The following is a 7,543-nucleotide window of genomic DNA, read 5'->3' as shown; positions in this document are numbered from 1 at the left end:
ATGAACTTGTTTACCTAGTAGTTTATAATAATTAAATTTTTGAGAGCTAGGATTAGCCAAATCTTAGATTAAGTAATAAAGGTAACAACTTTAACTCTGTTAGAGAAAATAACAGGATAATAATTAGTGTTTTGGTAATTAGTCTTGATCATAGATAATTATCGTAGATAAATTTTACATAGCCCAATAATCTCAAATAATCGATTATGTATTTACTTGTGTATGATCATTACATAGTAGTTCATGAATTTGTGAAAACATTAGGAGATCGGATCAATATTCTTAATAATAATTATATTGGTAACTAACTAGATAAATACTTGTGTTGAAACTAACCATAGGAAAAAAAAAGGATTCAAAGATAAACGGAAGTATCTTCATTATGTTGATAACAATCATCTTAGTTAATTGTTTGCTTAGTTTTTGAGTTAATTAAGTAGTTAAGTTAATGTGAATGTGAAAAATCATATAAAACCCTCCAATTTCGTTATTGTTTTTAGATTAAATTTTAGTAGTTATTTTATTAGCTAAATTTCGTTCCTAGTGTTCGGTACCCAACTTAGTTTACTATACTATAAACTGACTAGGTACACGGCCTATAAATGTGTTAGTAGTTAAGTGAGGTTAGGTTATAAATTTAATATTGATAGGTATATCTTTTGCCCATCAGATGTCATGCCACATCGTGGCATACAATTTTCCTTAAAAATCATACATTTAGCTTCTTTAGGTCACCAACTAATCATTTCTAGAAAACAGGTGTTACAGACGTTGAGAATGGACAATCAGCAGTGCTGTAATATTCTTAAACATAGTCGTTAAGTTAAACTTGTAACAATTGTATCGAGGAGCTCATATATTGGCTGAGGCTGTCATTGTTATCCACATAATCGTCTCCTACTAAACTATCACTTTCTTCCACTATCTCCTACCCATTCTTACACGGTAATATATGTTATGAAAAATAGGTGTTACATTATATAATTTATCCCCTCTCTCTCTCTCTCTCTCTCTCTCTCTCTCTCTCTCTCTCTCTCTCTCTCTCTCTCTCTCTCTCTCTCTCTCTCTCTCTCATAGTTTCAAGGTGTGACTAAGTCACTTAATACCTCTACAGTTCCCCTGGGTTTGGGTATCACCTTTGCTCTTATAAATTGAGGTCATAGTACTTTATCTCCACTCTCTTGCATCTTGGTCCTCTTAAGGATTACGTTAATTAAGTTTGTCAACCATTTAACCCCCCCCCCCCCCCCCCTCAAGACATTGACATACAGTAATAGATATTTTATCTGGACTATGTTCCTCCCCATCTTCCTCATATCCATATTAACTTTCGTTACTTATCTTCGAGTAGAAATCCTCATTGTTAGTTTGTAGCCTCCCCAAACGCAAAAACACCTACACTCCATCTTGTCTCCATGAAAGAATTGTCATTATATATAGAATGAAAATAACTACCCTTTTTCCACTAAATATCCTCACCTTTCACAAGAACTGGTCCTGTGTCGTCCTTATTATACCTAATAATCCCTAAATCTATTTTCCTTCTTTCTCTGTCTTTAGCTAGCTTCTAAATTTCATGTTCCCCTTCTTTTGTGTCAAATCTCCTATACATATCCCTGTATATCATGGCCTTAGCTATAGCCACAACTTTTTTTTGCCTAAAGATTGGCCTCTTGTATACTGTTATTATATATAGTTGTGTCTAAATATTTTGTAATAATTTATTTTTGGTTTTTATTAAATGTGATGGCAAATCCTACCGACGTGGCAATGTTGTGTAATGCCCATGTCATCAAATCAAGATAAATATGTTGTTTGCTTAAGTTTTTGACTGTTCACTTCTTTTCTATTACTATTGATTATTTCCCCCCTTAACTAAATGTCACATTGTAGGATTAGAACTTGGTTCAACTCTATCTTGGAGTGTTTCAAACAATGTGATCACTACTATACAACATTTGGTTATCAATGGACAAATTAAGGGTTCATATTCTTATTCCATTTCAACTTTCAAATTAATGAAATATTTGAACATGTATGATGTTCAACACTGTGGATGTGATGATTGGAGGTAGGTGCAAGACATCATGGACAATCAATTCTTTATTGAAAAATCATTCATACAAAACTAAAACAAATGACAAGAAATGAATAATATACAAAAATCATTCTCGCGTAACAAAGATTATGCTTCCATTGCAAATCAAGAAAACATCACCATGAAAACTAACCTCGTAACAAAGATTGTGCTTCCTTCATTGCGTCACATGTTATTGAAGAAATTAAACATTGTTTTTTTTAAACATCCACTATTATTTCTACCTCATTTTTATTAAAAGAAACCACATAAGCATTTATATATAACAGGTGTAGGCTGCCGGAAAAGAAATCTTAAAAGATAAAAAAAAATATATTAAATAAATTTTCTTGAAGGGCTAGACACGTGAAGTATAGCATCGCTCCTGATAATAATACAAGATTCTCCCTCGTCACTAATTCCATCTTTTTGTCCTATTAGCTTCTACTTTTTAAACCTTTACTTTGTCTTCCATGTTAAGATCTTTGGCATTAGATTATACTTTCTGTCAACATTTCATGGTTCTTCGCATAAACTATTCAACAATGACTGATTCATTGTTGATCGATTCATAAATACTTTCATAAAGACAATTCTTGTTTTACATTATGCATTCTAACCGCTGGATCTATCTTGATCTTTACCGAATAGCTTCGTTTTTGTCCATTCTAATTGTTCACCAAATTCACCAGAAACGCCAAATGGAAGTAGCAACATCAATACCAATATCATGATTCGATAATCGATTATAATATTCTATTACTTCAATAACGACTTGTACCTTGAAATCATCGATCGACATCACTACCACTAACATGGCCGGTGAAACTCGCAATAAATGACACCATTTTCACTTGTCGATTTACGTTCAAAAAGATCATGAGTTTCTCATTCTCACCACCATCTCCGCCGCTCTTCAATCTAACACAACCCTTTTCATTCCCTCCAAACTTGTTACCCGACGAAGCAAGCCCAGAATGGATGAACAAAGCCGACAATGCATGGCAGCTAGTGGCGGCGACGTTAGTCGGCATGCAAAGTGTCCCAGGTCTTATAATCTTGTACGGCGGCGCTGTGAAGAAGAAATGGGCAGTGAATTCTGCTTTCATGGCGTTATATGCCTTTGCAATGGTTCTCGTTTGTTGGGTATGTTGGGGATACAGGCTTTCTTTTGGTGATAAACTTGTTCCTGTATGGGGAAAAGCCTATATTGCCCTTGAACAGAAGTACCTTCTTGAACAAGCTTATTTAGGAATGTTTCCGAATGCGACTATGGTGTTTTTCCAGTTTGTGTTTGCAGCGATCACTTTGATTCTGATTGCGGGGGCAGTTTTGGGAAGGATGAATTTTTATGCATGGATGTTGTTTGTTCCTTTATGGTTGACTTTTTCGTATACTTTTGGTGCGTTTACTATTTGGTCTCCCGAAGGTTGGCTGAGTAAAATGGGAATCATTGATTACGCAGGTGGTTATGTTATCCATGTGTCTTCTGGAGTTGCAGGTTACACCGCTGCTTATTGGGTAATTCCTTTGTACACTACGATCCTTGTTAAATTAAGAAAAATTAAATATTTTCTTACATTTTTTTTCCTATTTTAGTACTCTTATAAAACAATAACATCAATTATCCATTAATTCTCTTTTTTAATTTACTTTTTTGATTTTGATACTGTTGCCTGAATCTAATGTTGCCTGAATCTAATGATAGGAAGATTAACAGGAACAAAAGATAGAAATATATTTGATTTCTCTTAAATTAATACAAAAGAGATTTCAAAATGAAACTTATTTCGGTCTAAATACAACTAAAAACCGTTTAAACAAACCGAAAAGAATCCTAAACTAGTTTAAAACTAAAACTACTATGTGAACAAACTAAGATCCACCCTAAATTGGATTGAAACCGGTGTTAAAATCATAAGAGGACAGAAATCCTTCTTAGAATGATACTTTTATTAAAAATATAATATATAAGTTTCCTAGATTATGTGCCTATTGGAAGATTTGGGCTACCTCCTCTATTTCCGATCTCATTCAGATAATAAGCCACTTTGGTTAGCTTCTCAAATGGTGTTTTCAATTCTTTTATTATTTAGTGTTCGATTTAGACTTAAACATCCATGATGATCTCCTGTTATTACATTTTGAAAAAACCTACTATAATATAGATATGTATGTGTTTTGGTATGTTGAATTGTCTTTGATATGAAAAATAAAAATTTAATTAGAAAGTTTTCTTATAGTGGATGTTTAAAATTATGTTTATACTTTATAGTCGGGCATCACAATATCTTAGGGTGTTACATATGATTTTTGAGGTGGCATACTAGAAATTTTATATTACGACTGGAAAATTTCTCAAAAAAAATACATTGTGTTGTAAAATTTGAGTGTTTTACCGGCCACCCGAGTAATCCCTTATGTCCGCCCCTAAATGTAATTGAAAGTTATATAAAATAGTACTAATAGGTTTTTTTTCTTTTTTAATATTTATTCCATACTAATTATTATTGAATTCTTATATGAAAAGTGTTCTATAGAAACTACTAAACTTTATTTTTTGTCAAGAAAAATCCGGCAGGATAAAAAAGAAACATAGGACATTAGGAGCAAACTAAACCAATAAAAAGGAATGGTTTTGTTTGTTCAAAAAACTAGACCATGTAGTAAGACCGACTTAGACTAGTCTTTAAGCATCTTTCTATTTTGGTATCTCTTTCTATTATTGGAATTAATTTAACATTTTGTACATACATACAGGTTGGTCCTAGGTTGACTGCGGATAGGGAAAGTTTTCGTCCCAACAACATGATACTCATGTTAGCCGGTGCGGGTTTATTATGGATGGGTTGGACCGGGTTTAATGGTGGAGCCCCATATGTCGCAAGCATGGATGCTTCTTTAGCTGTTTTGAACACTCATGTATGTGCTGCTACAAGCCTCCTCACGTGGCTCATCCTCGATATCATTTTCTTCAAGAAACCCTCCATTTTTGGTGCAGTTCAAGGCATGATCACTGGTCTGGTTTGCATAACACCCGGAGCAGGTACTTATAATTTATAACCCCCTCTCCTCCCTCCAAAGAAAAGTAAATATATATTTTTTGTTGGATAAAATAGAATGCATGACAAAGTAGTTGAATAAAGAGCCTAATAAAATGAATCATTATATTGTTAGCTTGTAGGAAATGAAGGAGGTTTCATTTGAAATTTGGATATCATAAATGGGTTGCACTTGTTTTTTTTATAAAAACATCGTTGTTTTAAAACGTATCATCAATATGTATGAACTAATTGTTTTGTTCATAGAATATCATTAAGACAACAAATATTTTGTCGGGGAAAAAGTTTCATTTGTGTGGCTTTTGATACTATGTTTTTTGGATAATGATATTTTGTGGAATACACAAAAATAGTTTGTTATTCATTTATGTATATTAACCGATATAGTCTTGATACTAATATATATATATATATATATATATATATATATATATATATATATATATATATATATATATATATATATATATATATAGCTCTCTTATGAAAATAGTAATGAATGTCTAGAAAAATACTTTTTATTAAAAAAAATTACAGATATAAATGAATCACATTATAAGTTTTTATTACATTCCATAATGGAATTAAAAAAATTAAAAAAACTTTATTTAACAATCGAAAATTAAAAACGGTCAATTTCTTTTCCTTAGACAAAACAAAATTAATTCTTTTATTATTATTATTATGTCATTACACTCCTATTCTCACGCACAAACACTACATAAGACTTTATTTGTTACACGGGACATGACTAGATGATAATGAACCAGATGAAAATTTATCAACAAGCCCCTTTAGGGCTATTTTCGATCTACAATTAAAAAAAATCACGGTCTTTTGCACAGATCAAACAAGTCTGTTACACATTTTTAGGGGGAAAATATATATTTTATCCCATTGACATTTGTCTCATAATAATTCAATATAACAAACACACTAAAACGTGTTATGTTCTATTTTATATTCTGTCCTTATGTGTAACAAAGAGACCTAAAATTTATCGTGTGTGTGCTATTGTACAACCCAATGACAATTTCTAAAATCTTTATATTTACAGGGTTAGTGCAAGGATATGCCGCAATTGTTATGGGAATTTTCTCAGGCTCAATCCCATGGTTCACAATGATGGTATTGCAGAAAAAGATAAAACTACTCCAAAAAGTGGACGACACAATGGCGATGTTGCACACACACGCCATCGCCGGAATCTTGGGTGGCATTCTCACTGGACTCTTCTCAGAGCCTCATTTGTGCAAACTTTTCTATGGAAGTACAAGTAAATACATGGGATTCTTTCATGGATTGCACCTCGGGACATCACAAAGCATCCGTTTAGGATTTCGACAAATGAGGATTCAATTGCTTGGGATTTTGTTTGTGGTGGTGCTTAATATTGTGATGACAAGTTTAGTGTGTTTATTCGTGAGATTAATTGTCCCTTTGAGGTTATCTTATGAGGACATGGAAGTTGGAGATGAGGCAGTTCATGGAGAAGAAGCTTATGCTATTTGGGAGAAAGGAGAGATGGTTGGAAAATACTCGAGTTATTATAATGATATTGAAACCCCAAGTAAGAGTGGTATGATTTCGGTTGAATAGATGTGAAAATTAGATAGATTTTCGAGTTTATGAGTTCTTGCAAAAACATCATTGTAACACTTGAAATCGATAATCAATTTCGAGGGTATAAAGTGATTTTGATATGTGTGTCTTGGGGGGATGAATGCAAGTAATAGCAATGTACTTTCATTTGGTTGTTCATCATAGCATAGGATCTCTTGTAAAAAACATCATTTTCATGCTTGATCACATAATTATATTCAAGTGCATAAAGTGATTCCGATATTATTCTATTGTTATTTAGGGTTAAATGTAAGATATAGCAATGTACTTTCATTTGTCTCTTGCAAAAAATATCATTGTTACATTTGAAATCGTGTAATCGGTTTCTAGTGTATGAAGCGATTTTGGTATAATGGTCATCATGTTACTTTGGGTTAAATGCAAGAAATAGCAATGTGCTTTATTCATTTGTTTATCATAGCATCTACTTTCATTTCTTCTCGTATCAATTATTGCAATGTCATCCAATTACAAAACAAATTTCACTATTTTAATTAAGAAGATTTTTCAAAGTGCAATTGGTACTAATAAGAAAAAACTAAAAATACAATGCTAAAATTGGGTACATTTTTTAAAGTATAATGCCTTACTAAAAAATATTAAAATGTTGTAATAGAAAGAAATGAAAGATGCTGTAACAAACATATAAATTAAAGTTTACTGCTATACTATTATTTATTGGTTTATTTATCATCCTACTCTCATTTCTTTATATAGCATTGAACTTTAAAAAAAATGTACAATACTACAATTAACGATATTTTTCAAAATATAATGTCCT

The 7,543-nt window shown here is 32.0% G+C and overlaps 1 pseudogene; it reads left to right on the top strand.

Moving 5' to 3' along the window:
• The first annotated feature begins 2,956 nt into the window (after positions 1-2,956).
• LOC145059627 (ammonium transporter 2 member 5 pseudogene) lies at positions 2,957-6,738 on the top strand (annotated as a pseudogene).
• The last annotated feature ends 805 nt before the right edge of the window (positions 6,739-7,543 follow it).

This window comes from Lactuca serriola, chromosome 6, assembly GCF_051521515.1.
Source record: "Lactuca serriola cultivar US96UC23 chromosome 6, Lser_US96UC23_V15, whole genome shotgun sequence".
Taxonomy (NCBI): domain Eukaryota; kingdom Viridiplantae; phylum Streptophyta; class Magnoliopsida; order Asterales; family Asteraceae; genus Lactuca; species Lactuca serriola.
The sequence above is the reverse complement of the archived record's forward strand: the minus strand, read 5'-3'. Positions and strand labels throughout refer to the sequence as shown.